The 14,371-nt window shown below is 42.6% G+C and overlaps 1 pseudogene; it reads left to right on the forward strand.

Annotated features, from left to right (window-relative positions):
* The first annotated feature begins 10,775 nt into the window (after positions 1-10,775).
* Positions 10,776-11,644, forward strand: LOC147267739 (aminoacyl tRNA synthase complex-interacting multifunctional protein 2-like; annotated as a pseudogene).
* Positions 11,645-14,371: the final 2,727 nt, after the last annotated feature.

Genomic DNA, 14,371 nt, shown 5'->3' on the forward strand with positions numbered 1-14,371 from the left:
GACTGAACTGTTTTGAAGGAGAAACAACACAAATGAATCACGGCAACATAGAAATCACATCCACAACTGCAAATGAAGACTAGAGAAAAGAGACGCTCCATGTTTAAAACTGTTTGAGGGGCGGAGGAATCAGCTGATCTGAGGCATCTATTATTATCCAATCTCCCAATAGAAGTGAAATTTCTACAGCGTCAACTATTGTTCTTTATTTGTTATCTTATGAAAATGAATGGGAATACTTCTGAAGAATTGTATTTTCCACCCAATGATTCCGATTTGCTCCCTCTCTGCATCATGCTCCACCTCTCCAATACACATTTGAGTGAATTGGCCTGGAAGTTTTTAGAAAATGAACCTCCTACTGTAGTTATCTGTAGAAAGACAATCAGACATTTAATAACAGAATTTACATTGACTACTTAAGTAACTCAGTAATTTAGCAGATTTTTAAAACTAAATGGATTAGGCAGCAGGGTGGGGGGTGAGGAGAAAGGAGGCATTTATTATTAAACATCATTATTATTATTACTAGTTGTTAACTCTCAAACAGAACTGATACCTCACCTCCACGAATGACACGGATGATATCCAGCCATCCATCCATTTTCTTTCGCTTATCCTGTCTAGGGCCAGGGGGCTGGAGCCTATCCCAGCAGCCTTCAAGTGAGAGGCAGGTTCACCCTGGACAGGTCACCAGTCCATCACAGGACCAACACATACAGACAGACAACCATTCACACTCACAGTCACACCTACGGTCAATTTAGAGTATCAATCAGCCTCGTCCTCTCTTGATGTCTTTGGACTGTGGGAGGAAGCCGGAGTACCACAGAGAACCCACACAGGAACAGGAGAACATGCAGACTCCACACAGAAAGATCCTGAGCTGGAGCCGGGACTCGAACCTGGAACCTTCTTGCTGTGAGGCCACATACGAACCACTGCACCACCGTGCTGCCTCACCTTGGATATTTTCAAGGAAAAACAACTACAGACCTCTGACCACTTTTTTATTATTATTCTTTGAGTTCAAATACCACTGGAGAAGTTGTTTGGATGGATATATGTCAGCTGAAGACAGCACTAATGTAACATGTGACTTTTTATATTTTTACAGCTCCAACAGGTAGTACCTGACTACTAAACCTCTGCTCGAGGTTAAAGGCAGTTTGACCCGGCAGTTGAGATTTCATACACTACTTACCTGTGACCAGAGGTACTAATCTTCCGTCTAAAAATCCTCCTGGACCTTGCAGTCTGAATAATGAGGCTACGTCTAATCCCCCACCTGCTCATACCCGCTCTCTCCTCCTTTGTGCTTTCCACTCGAACTTTCCTTCCTTAATCTTGTGTCTGCTTCTTCTCACAGGCGGTGGCCTCTTTTTTTTTTACATGGTTCAAAATCTGCTGAGTAACTTCTCCCTTCCACCCCACCCCCCTCACCCCCCACCCCGCTGCCCCCACACTCCCTCCTTCTGGGCACCTACAAAAAAGTGATGGGAGGAAGGAGGGGGGAGAAGGAGGAGGGGGTTGCTGCTGATGTTACGCAGCTCACAGGACCTGCCCGTAAATGAACTCATTTTTCATCCTGCCTCCCCCCACCCCACCCACCCCCCGTCCCCCTCCTGTTAATGACTGGCACTTTCCTCATAGCGAGCGCCGGCCCTCTGAAGAGCCTGGCGAGTGACAGAGCACCATTCATCTCCTCATGACGGAAGGTGAGAGCGGGAGGTAGGGCTGGCAGACGGACACGCGGACAGATGCAGGGGAAGAAAGAGACAGAGACAGGTTGCAAGCAAGGCTAGATTAAGGAAGACTTCTAACAGTGGAAACAGGTAGGAGATAAAAGAGGAACCTATGAGAAAGATGAACCGCCATCACAGATGGGTCCTTCTCTTTCTGACAGAATGCCAGACCAACCATCAATAATCGACATGTTTTGATATCTTTTTTTTTTTTTACTTACTTCCATCTGCCTTTGATCAATACAGTAACCATCTAGCCTTTGTCCAGTTAATGAAAGTTTTTATACTTCTAAACACTACTCTTCTGTGAAAATCCTCCAAGGAGCATTTTGTGTTAAGGAAGAGAGCAGCTGCAGCTCATCTGGAGTGAACATGATGCTGTTAATCAGGCACTTTGTTGTTCTCAAAACTTCCCTCGATGTTTTCAAGTACCAAAAATCTGCCTTTTTCATTTGACAACTATAAATGATGGGATTAAAACTCACGTCCATCAGCTACTCATGTAGCCTTTTAACTGAGGTCAGAGAATCACCCTGGCATTGGTCAAACAGCAATATTGGGATATGCAAAAGCAGAAATAATGAGAATAAATAAAAGCCGCTTAACTAAATCTGTTGTTATAACTGCCCTGCTAAAGTCAAGCTAATCATCTCCAGCTGAATTAGTCATTAAAGGGGAAAAAAAAAGTGTGTAATGATTACAGGTAATAGAAGTTGATTATGATGATTGCGTCAAAATCACAGCTTAGTTCAACTAATTGCTCTAAATGCATTGACACCTCTGCTGTATGTCAGGAACTGAGGAAAGAGCAGACATGTTGTTGCGTTGTAAACTGGATGAAAAGTTCATCACTTGCCTTTGCTAAGAAGAGTAGAAAAGTTTCTCTTACACGTGACAAGAAAGGGGAGCTAAAATTTGATCCGGATCAAAGTCAAACAGTTAATCACTCATTGCTTGTAATATTTTTCCTTATTTGATTACAATCCATCCACTGATTTTTGAAATACCCTGCTAACAAACAAATGGAGCATATAACATCCGCATGTCTTCATATTTGGATCTGTCTCTGTTTTCATGTGTATCTTGTATCAAATGTAAGCCAACATGCGTGGTTCATTATTATTAAGGCTGCTACATGCTTGACTCATTGCTCGCCTGCACCCTGGGGACCAGCTTGCTGTTATCCCGATACTACAATCTAGCCTCCGCGTTGGTCTGCTATTCAGTTTTGGGGGCGCAGCGTATTTCAACATCATTTGTCAACAGCTGTAAAAATAGTGAAGGCGGCAAAAAAATAAAGATTGGGAAAGGAGGTGGCATTTTTTTTTTTTTTTTTTGCTAAACAAAAAAAAAAAAGAGAGCAAAAAGGAAGGTATAAGATAGGACCAGGAATAAAGGACGCTCAAGCATCCACAATCGCTGTCTTCTTGTTGGCAAGCCAGCTAAAGCTGCATACGCCACCGACTGAGTGATGGTGACGTTCCTGGGTGTGGACTCAAAAACTGTACCGGTGCATGTGCATGTTTTCCTCACAATCTGTCCGCCAGGAGACAAATTTTGACCCTTTGACCCTCACAGACATGAGCACATGATGACGCCTATGTCACACAGACCGATTCATAACCAAATGAGACATGTGAACATGGAACCATGAAATGGGCTTTAATAGCAGCCTGGTTGTGTGGCTGTATGGATAAAGACACCACTACTGGCTGTAATTCATCACTTGTATTATCTTATAATACATCCAGCCGATCCTGCTATTTGCAGCAGGAGTGACGGCATTACCAGTCTGACCCCAACTGCCCTGAGTGAAGAGGAGGAGGAAAGATTAACGTTACTCCGGAGGATAGAAACACCTCAAGGCACTTTCTTTCATGGCAGTTGAGAGCAAACGGACCAAACTGACCAGATGATTATTGCCAGTCCAACCCTGCTGCTACACAGACAGTAAAGTAGTTTTAAATGTAACAGCCACTGCAAGATGGACTTCTGTCACTGTTGCTTTTTGAAAAGTGGGTCTGTTGTTAATTTGTCAGAAAAGTGTGTAATCCTCTCTGAACCCAGCAGCTTCTCCACCATAAAATGGACCATTCCACGAAGCTTAAACCAGAGATAAATCCACAGTTGGCGAAGTGAACGCTGAAGCTGAACTACAACACTACTTTGTCTTCCTAATTGAATTCACTAGTCTCTTGATGAAAATATCTACGAACGTGAACAAAACACTGCTGAAATCAATTATTATTCTCATGAAAATATCAGTTTGTATGATAGTTTCCAGTTTGTGTTTGTTTGTATTTGTCGGAAAACAAAATACAACCAATTTTATTCATCATAAACTGGGGTCACTCAACATTAATGAACAAACATTAACATATATGATTTGGCGCAATTCCACGCACTACTTAAAATATGATAATAAAAGCATAGTTGCATATTTGTACTGTATAAACTAGCTTATATATGGAATATTATTCTAAAGTTGAGGTTGCTACTGCAGAATCAGAACAGTTAGTCCCACATAAGCCCCAAGCCCACATACCAAATATCAAATTACCATAAACACTTGGAAGATGTCTGTCTCTGGTAGACTAGAAAATCATCCCGAGCTTTTGATTAAGAGCACTGTGCAGATCAAATACACCCTCTCATTGCATATAATTAAATAAAGTATAAATATGCATGAGTCAGTGATGAGTATCTCCATCTCTTGATCACCTTTAGGGGTCGACCTTTTGCTCTTTGGCAGACTGTGGAACAGCGTGTCAAGGCAGGTGTTTTCCAAAATAGAACAAGTGTGATTAAAAATTCAAGCATGCAGCGGAGAAAAACACGCCCCACTGTTCAACACAAATCTAATTGTGCTGCCTGTTTCCTCTACTATCATATTACCTGTTGGTGGGATGACGGATTGCCGAGCCAAACAACGCTATTAAGAGAGAATGCCTGTGATTCGCATCCCAGGTTCGGTTTTGCAAGTAAACAACATTATTATGATACTGTGGAGTGTGATTAATTATGATTATACAATTATGATTATAAAATAGGCAATGCTACATGAATGTCTCAGAGAGGATCTTGAATCCATATTCATAAGTAATTGAAAAAAGTTATCTGAGAAGTACTGCCTTTCTTATCAAAGCTGTGGAGTGCAAAATGATGAGACTGGAAAATCATCTTCAGTAGTTTTCCTGCACTGAAAATGATATGAAAGTGGCTGATGGATATGTTGCTTGCTAAACAAGAATGTTCTATATTTTAAACAGATTCCTAACAACAGTTATAAAACAAACAGCTGTATGAAGCTGTAAAGTGTGAACCTAAATAAACGAAGCCAAGATGACGGAGCAACGCACTGAAGCTGGGATAAATTGAACATGCAACTTCAAATGTTATTTTGTATTCACTTTAATTTTCTCAATGTTAGGTTATAGTGAGGTTAACGTTTTCTCCTAACAACAAAGAGGGAGCAACCTGGCACCTGAGCAGAACACAGGGACATTTAAGTAATAAATCCAGTTGTGTTCCTGCACAAATCATCACTAAATGGCGACCGCAGTGGCGCAAGTACATGAAAAATTCAAACGAACAAAATAAGTTGCACGTCCCATTGTTACAGCAAAAGTACGGTGTACAGCAGGGGTTTCTATGCCAACGTTTTTCAAACAAAAAAGTGTTCCCTCTGCTAAATGCACGACAAACATAATAAACGGGGAACAGCAATCATTCTCAAATCTTTCATGTCACATCACGGACAAAAATCGCGCCCTGCGCCTGAAGCTTTCCATCAAACGCGGTCTTCAACAAGCGCATCAACCATCAGTAAACCATTTCCAACGCCACTTTACAGAATAACCTCAACATAACTCCGGTTATTACCATCTAAAATGTCCTTTACGCCAGGACCAGTGGCATGCCTAGTGAAAAGCAGCACGCAGCAGACAAAAATGGTAGACCCACGCCCCCTGCTGCCCAAAGTAAGAACACCAGCCAAATTACAGTCATAGAAATTATCCATATGGTTTTTATTTAGCATCGATAAAATGATTGCACCTGATAACAACATGTATGTAACTTTAGTTCTAGGAGACTTCTAATTAGCTTCACTGTTGATTTACTCAGTTAGGAGCCACAAAGCACCTTCTCCCTACAGATTAGGTCAGCTGGGCAAGCGCACAAAGAACTGGAGTTACATCCAAGTAACTGGACTTTTGGAAGACGTGGTGTAGCCTGCTAGCGGGTTTAGCTATTGATTTTCACCAAATATAAATGTTCCTTAAAAATGACTGCTGACTGCAACAACGAGCAGGCTGATCAAAATCCACCAACGCTCCAGTACGACACACAAGGTGCTGGTTTCACTAGTGCAGCAGACCACAGAGCAGAACTGACAGAAGCAAGAGGAGAGGATGCACAGGTATAGGTCTCTGATGCAGGAGCACCAGGTCCAGGACTCTGATGCAGGAGTGCCAGGTCCAGGACTCTGATGCAGGAGCGCCAGGTCCAGGACTCTGATGCAGGAGCGCCAGCACACCCTTTAAGAATTTGAAAGATATATCCCCTCCGCAAAGGACTCGAAGTTGGGAACGACTGGATATTCAATCCAATTATTTCTAAATCATCACATGCTTGTGTGAGGCTGAATTTTTCAGCTCTGACTGTCACGAAAACAAGGCTCCACTGTAGACTGGGTGTTAGAATCATGCTGCACTTATCATTCACACACCGTTCTCTCTGGAAAACAAGCTCAGGGCTCACGCTGGGGGTTAAATTTTGATTTCCATGTGTTTTTTACCGTTGTTCCAATTGTATCACGCAAACCCCCCCCCCCCCACACACACACACACACACACACACTGTCCAGTCTGAACACACATATGCTACCATGCACGCTCAGTTGGGCGCTGCTTGGTTTTGGCAGAGATTCTAATTTCAGAGCTAAACAGTAAACTGAAGTGTGTTTATGAAAGTGGTTAAAGGAAGAAATAGACAAGCAGTAATAGAATCTTGCTTCATATTTGATCAGCATTACCTCATTTCACAGTTGATTTGTGAGCCTTGTCCTCATTTGCAGAGACGCTGGGACTTTGTAGCAGGTGGATGCTGTGTGGCTACAACCTCCTGAGTGGCTGGGCAGTAATAAGATCTTGGTACAAAGGTGAAGCCTCACACAGGAGCAGGAGAGAGTCAAGCAACAGAAAACCAATGACTACAATCAGAAAATTCTATATAACAGCTCAAATATAACTGCAAGGACGAGTACATGAACTGTAGCTATGAATGTGTGCTGCTGGACATGATGAGAAAATCAGTTTGTTTTTTTTTATTTTTATTTTTATTTTTCCTTTTTGCCTGCTGAGTATGGCAGATGGAGTCAAGCTCAAAGTGACACAGCTATAAAGCAACACCTGGTGGAGATGAGCTGGTCACCGCTACATCTGTGGCCATCAAGAGTAAGTGTGTGTGTGTGTGTGTGTGTGTGTGTCCTACATAGCCAGCAGAAGTGTTGGCACACCGTGGCCAGTATGGGTGATGGTGCCAAGTTGAATTCTCTGTGAAATGTGCCAAAAAAGCAGGAAAGCACATCAGCTTGAAGATGCAAAAGAAGAGAAGAAAAATCAGACAGCTGTGAAAATATTTGCTGTTGGGACTGACACATTTTTGGTCCATCTTAAAGTTGTGTATTTTGCTCTGTGGTATACAGACTGATCCCCCAGAGATTGAAGGAGCTGATGAAGGTGTGTGATGAATACGGAAGAATTAGTTGTGCGATAATATGTTCAAATCATCGGAAGCTAGAGTGGTACCATCTTGTTGAAAGGGGCAGTGAATCCTCCTCATCATCATCATCGCAGCCTTTAAGTTGGTTCATAGTCTTTTTCAAGGCTTCTACACAGATTGCAGAGATGTCTTGTTTGCCATCTAGTGTCTGCCTGCAACACTTAGACACTGTTTTTGTATTTTTGAGGGGGGTTTTGTAGCAGAGTTCCTCTACCAACCAGCCTGGTTGAAGAAAGAGAGAAATATCAGGATGTAGAAGCTCACTGTTATGGTGGAAATCTTTTTTTTTTTTAATTTTATCTTTTCAAAATAAATCAGCATGTTTTCAGTTATACACAGCATGGAGATGAGTCAAACGTGAGCTTATTGATAAAACTGCAGTTAATGCAAGCTTTAAAAGAAAATGATAATGCACAGAGAAAAAAAGGAATAAAGTGGATGAAACCACAGGCCCCATGATTTGGAACACCAGTGTAAGGTCAAGGATAACATTTCTGCCATGAATTCTACTTTTATGAGTCTTAAATTTTTCTTCTTTTTTGAATTAATCGGGTTTCCATCTCAATCATTCCAAAAGATGGCAAAAAACAAAAAAAACGAAAAGCGAATTAGGTGTTTCCATTGAGTGGTTGGAGCGGATAAACAACGCTACATTAAACCTGTCAGAAGATGGTACATATCATTAGGGATATTTTGTTCATGGATGATACAGAGGATAATTATGTCTCCTCATCAGTCCACATGCATCTGGTGTTCTTGGTACCATCCATGTTGGAAAGACGTCGTCGTTTGAGTTCACTGTTCGCCACTTGAGAATTTATCCAGCAGATGTTTCCATCTCCCAATTTGTGCCGTAACCCTTCTTAAGTAAAAAAAAACAAAAAAAACAAACTCAAATTGACAAATTAAATTCTAACTTTGTCGTTTCCATCCCTTTTTTCAAAAGGACACTTCAGAATGCGCATAAAAACAGGCTGAGGGAAACACAGCTCTAGATACCACATGAGGCTAATTTACTTGGTGCGTTCTTTATTGAGGTGGTGTGGGTGTTGATCTTAAGTGCATTATATTAAGAGACATTTCTAATACCTTTTATGTATTTAAATGAAACAAGAAACGCCCCTCAACATAACACGATCCGCAGTCAAGCCTCACTAGAAACGTTAAATCCCTACCTCTTGGACAGTGTCAATTAAAGCTGAGGGTTATTATCTTCTTTTATTCGTATTATTTAGAGCGTTTGTGTTGGCTCAGGTCAGATTTGTGCATTATAAACAAAAAGAAAACTCTCCAGGAACAAGAGGATGCAGCCATGTGACTGTTACAAATATTTCAAATTACGACTGCTATACTCTAGAGTATGAAGTGAAGAAGATGTATCGAGGTACTGTATAAAAGGGTGCATCAGACTGCAAGTACAAGATTAATGATGACATGAACTTTATTCATGTTATAGTGTTGCACTCGGTGAAACAGTAAAATCGTACTTAATGATAGTTCCTTTACCTGGATGATTTATTGAGTAGGTTTTTATGTCTTCCTACTTTAACTGACTGGCTTCCTCTCATAAAACACCTCACATGCCCTGCAGTTTCTGTATTTTATTTCCATTATCTTTTACTGTTGCAGCACTCTTTGGTATCTACTCGAGACACTTTCTAAATAAACTTCTTTTCTTTTCTGAAATAAGCAACCACACCGCAATATCTTTGACAAAACAAGTGTAGCAACACATATATGAATTGCTGGCTAAATTTCCTTACGCTCTGTCAGTCACACTTCCCCTCGGCCTGTGCCCACCTTGCTCCACAGTGAAACAAGTCGCAGCCCTATCCTGTCCCAGCAGCCCACAGCCCAGCCAGTCAGAAGTCATTACACCCGCTATTAACTCCTGCTCAGCTTCATTAGGCATGCAAATGGAGGAGGGACAAAGACTTGAAAAACTTTACCCAGTCTGATGCCCTCCTCTTTTCTACCCTCGTATTCACCGTTGCAGTCTGTGTTCAATTAAGCCTGAATTTGTATCGAATAGCTTGATTGAGGAATGTTTGTTCTGTCTCCAAATATAAACACTAATTAGCAAATGAGTCTGACCTGGTTCTTAAAAATCTTCCAAAACAATGCCAAAAACATCATCACTCCAGCTGCAACATCAGCTGACATCAGCACAACGCGTAACTATCCTTTCCATCATTTTGTTAAATTTGAAACTGATTTGAAATGTTTGATGAAATTAGAAATAGCCTCATCACATATTCATAAAGATCACTCTGTTAACCCAAACTGTGGTAATGAAATTTCAGCAGGCTATCATGTACAATCACACAGGCCTAAGAATGAACATGGAGATCTATGCTGAATTAATGTACTGGCTTGTCATAATTTGGAGAGGAGGAGGTTTTTCTTTTAACAGCCGTGACCTCTATCCCTCTTTAGTAACCCTCTCTTTGTCCCTGCTGTCTAAAGCTACTACCGTCAGAGGCGAGGCCAGCATGGGTCAGGGCAGATCTTTTGCTCTGACGGAGCACAAATGTATAACCACCGAGATGAATTACCAAAGGATAACCGAGTGTGATACACTGCACCATTGCGCATTACACAACAGGTTCAGACATGTGAGAACAATTTTAGCTGGTTTTAAGCTTAGGCGATATCACAATTATAAAATGGTGCAGGAATGAGTCCTGAAACCCAGACATATTTGCGATGAATGTTTGTTGCCCTCATCTCAAAGTCGGTGGGATTTTTGAATTTGTTTTCAGTTAAATGCCTGAAATGAGGTCAGTAGCAGTGCAATTCAGTTCCCCAATTTGGAGATGAAAGTCTGAGATTAAAAAAAAGGAGAAATCGAATCCCGACATCGTATTCAGAAGTCAAAGAGAACCATTTTGTTTTGGTACCACTGCAGGAAGCAACTTACTGTACAATTATTGAGAGCAACATTTCATTATTTTGATTGCACGAAGATCCTGGCCTTCGCTTTGATTACTCTGTTGGTGCAGTGATTGAAAAAGCTCATCAGTTCCTCCACTGTGCGCCCTGTCTGTTTGTGGATGTGCCACCAATGACGATGAGGGAGGTCACAGCTCTTGACCACACCCTGATTTTATTATTTGCTCTCATCTCTTTACTTTTGGTCTCTTCTTGTATTTTTCTATTTACGTCCATCCTGCACCTGTCTGTCAGAGCGATTCATTCATTGCTCGACCCTTAACGCCCCCCTGGGCAACTCAGACCACACCAGTGATGAGGTAGGACTGCTGACCCGGAAGAAATCTGTGGCCACTGATTTTTTTTGTTCTTTGATTGTCTTTCTGTGTGCTTACTATCCTCTGCCATGTCCATGTACCATGTAAAGTCCAATGACCCAGCAGTTCAAGCTCTGAGGATGACATCATGAAGAGACTCCATGAGTTGAAAGTGACTGTGGAGGAGTTGGCTGGTTCCATAAGATGACCTGGACCTGCCAGTCAACAGCAGCCTCTCCACCCAAACCAAACCAGTCAGCCTAAACACAGCACTGGGCCAGAATCACAGAGTTCTCCAAGACATTGTGATTAAACCCAGCACAGCCACCTCAGACCCCTTAGGTGCTCCACGGCCTGCTGCGCAATTTGGTGCTGCTCACCATTCACATGCACTCTTCACTCAGAAAAGTGCTGCCACAGCTCATGTCCTGCCCTATTGCCCACACCATCGATAGCCACAATAGGCAGCCATTCGAGTTAGGCTTCACCCTCATATGGAAAGATGTCCTCAATGTACAGATGAAGGTGAAGCACATGCACCCCATAGAGGGTGGGGGAAATGCAGCACGCTTACTTTTCAAGCTGCTCATCGCCCAAAACCACTGGCCGTACTCTCGCTATGCTGGTGGACGACCGGATGGACACCACCTTCTTTTAGCTGGCAGAGGGCAGTGCAAAGGAACAAGCTGACGCACCACTCCACCTTAAATCCACCCTGATCACAGCCTCTTGATTGCAGGGCAGGGTTTCTCATTGGCGGACATTGCCTGCTTCTGCATGGCTTTCCAACATTGCCTGACCTCAGCTGCACCTGGAAATGTTCAGAAGTGGCTCAGCACACGTGATGACCTGGGCTGTCTGGGCTAGACTTAGCCAAGCAACTGAGAGGGCAATTCACATCATAAAAGATCTTTTACCAAATGTGTTTATGTGTGATGACAAGTATCACTGTGTGTTTTCACACAAAAAACAAAATCTGAAATCATTAAACCATCCACTCCGGGTCAAGTTTTGATGAATATATGTACATCTTTTGATACAAACTATCTACTGGTGGGTTGATCACCCCAATACATACAGAATATAAAATATATTACTGACAAGTTATTCATGTCAACATGCAGTCATAATCACCCATGCTTTACCTATCAGCTGACTTGGCCAGCTAGTTAGCTTAGCTAATATAAGCTCACCTCATACGATCTCTGTTCCGCACCGCCATATTGGTCCCGGCAAGACTTGCCTGCTACGCATAAATTTAAACAGGTGAGCTGTGGGGTTTTTTTCTGGGTAAAAACCCTATAACATTTTATTTTTACATTTTAGATTTTATATAAATGGCTTTACGATCTATGTGGAGTACATAAAGGAATCAAAACCATATTTGAGTATTTCATCTAGCCTTGAAGACTCCAGTCTTGCCCTGTCAAAGGCAGTGACTTTAGTGTACTTCAGCAAAAGGCAGAAGGGGTTAATGCAGCATCTATGAACATTTCTGTGTATCAAGTTTTTTTTTTTTAAACAAATTCCTTGATGTGCTCATTCATTAAATACAAAAAGTGACTGTGAATTAGGGCTGCACCGTGGTGCAGTGGTCAGCACTGTGGCCTCACAGCAAGAAGGTTCCGGGTTTGAGTCCCGGCTCCAGCACGGGATCTTTCTGTGTGGAGTCTCCATGTTCTCCCTGTTCCCGTGTGGGTTCTCTCTGGTACTCCAGCTTCCTCCCACAGTCCAAAGACATCAAGAGGGGACGAGGCTGATTGATACTCTAAATTGACCGTAGGTGTGACTGTGAGTGTGAATGGTTGTCTGTCTCTATGTGTTGGCCCTGTGATGGACTGGTGACCTGTCCAGGGTGAACCCCGCCTCTCGCCCGAATGCTGCTGGGATAGGCTCCAGCCACCTGTGACTCTAAACAGCAAACTCCCTAAGGCCAAAATTTTTCAAAATAAACAACATTAAACCCAGTAACCAAGTCACTCACAAAGGACTTTGATTCTGAGGGAAATACTGTTGGTAACATGAAACTACTGAAATTGTGGATGATTGAGGCTTTTATTTTGATTTTCTGGCCAAAGTGAGTAAGCTTAAAGATCCCATGCTAGATGATGCAGTTATCATTGCTATCATGTTGCAATATCAGCATGTTAGGATGTTGTTATCACGTTGACAGAAACAAATAGCTTCCCAATTGTCATTAATGTATAAATATCAGCATGCTTAACCTGCAAGCATGTTTGCATGCTATGAACATGTTAGCATGTTAAAATGTTAACAACATCAGTTAGCTTTTAGAATAAACATTAACATGCTAATACCACGTGGTCCTGCTGGCTTCATCACGCCTTGAACTTCAGCTCTTGCTGGATTGGTTCGCAGCCAGGTGTGAAGTGGCAGGGATGAGAATCAGCACCTCCAAGCCCCAGTCCATGGTTCTTGCCCAGTAAAGAGTGGAGTGCCATCTCTGGGTCAGAGATGAGACTCTGTGGAGGAGTTCAAGTACCTTGGGGTCTTTTTCACGAGTGAGGGAAAGATGGATTGTGACATCAACAGGCGGACTGATGCAGTGTCTACAGTGACGCAGACTCTGCATCAGTCCATATTGGTGACGAGGGAGCTGAGCCGAAAGGCAAAGCTCTCAGTTTCCTACCCTCACCTATAGTCATGAGCTTTGGGTAATGACCAAAAGGACAAGATCGCAGGTACAAGCGGCCGAAATGAGTTTCCTCTGGAGGGTAGGGTGGCTGGGCTCTCCCTTAGAGATAGGGTGAGAAGCTCCGGCATGGTGGAGCTTGGAGTAGAGCCGCTGTTCCTTCATGTCAAGAGTAGTCAGATGAGGTGACTCAGGCATCTGGTCAGGATGCCCCCCAGACCCCTCCCTGGGGAGGTGTTCAGGGCACGTCCAAACAGTAGGAGGCCATGGGGAACCCAGGACATGCTTCACATCTTATCTTTCAGCTAGCCTTGGAATGCCTGGGGATCCCCTGCGAAGAGCAGGACGAAGTAGCCAGGGAGAGGGAAGCCTAATCCCTCTGCTTATGCTTTCTCCGTGGTCCAACCCTGGATAAGTGGAAGAAAATGGATGGATGAATGGATGAATGGATGCTCATACTAATATATGCTAGCCCCAGTGTTTAAGGTGTGAGGTTGTTTTGCTGGTGTCAAATACATCATAAAGTAACAACATATTAAACAACAAATTAACATTGGCATGCTACTGGTAAGCTCATGCTAAATAGCATGGTAACCCAAGGCAGTGCTAACTTCTGAGTTGGCCTACAAAAATATGTCTGCCAACAACAATCTGTAGATAACTTTGCATGGGTAACAAGCTATGAGCGGTCGGGTTTTTGTTCCAGAGGAACGGCAACAACAACAAACAAACAATGTTTGAACATCGGTATCAACCCTGATACAGAAACAGGTAGTGAACATATTTAATTACCCTTGTGAGGAAAGACTGAAAAACTGCAGTGAAGACATCAACATCCAGAGTCCAGATTACATCAGCATGACTCCAGAGGCTGAAGCAAGCATCTCTTGAGAAACTTTGTTTGAATATCACCGCCAAGTTTGACTTTTGTCACTTTGTCT

The sequence above is a fragment of the Aulostomus chinensis genome, chromosome 3 (assembly GCF_037954235.1).
Source record: "Aulostomus chinensis isolate RoL2024-O1b breed Wild chromosome 3, RoL_Achi_v1.0, whole genome shotgun sequence".
Classification (NCBI taxonomy): Eukaryota; Metazoa; Chordata; class Actinopteri; order Syngnathiformes; family Aulostomidae; genus Aulostomus; species Aulostomus chinensis.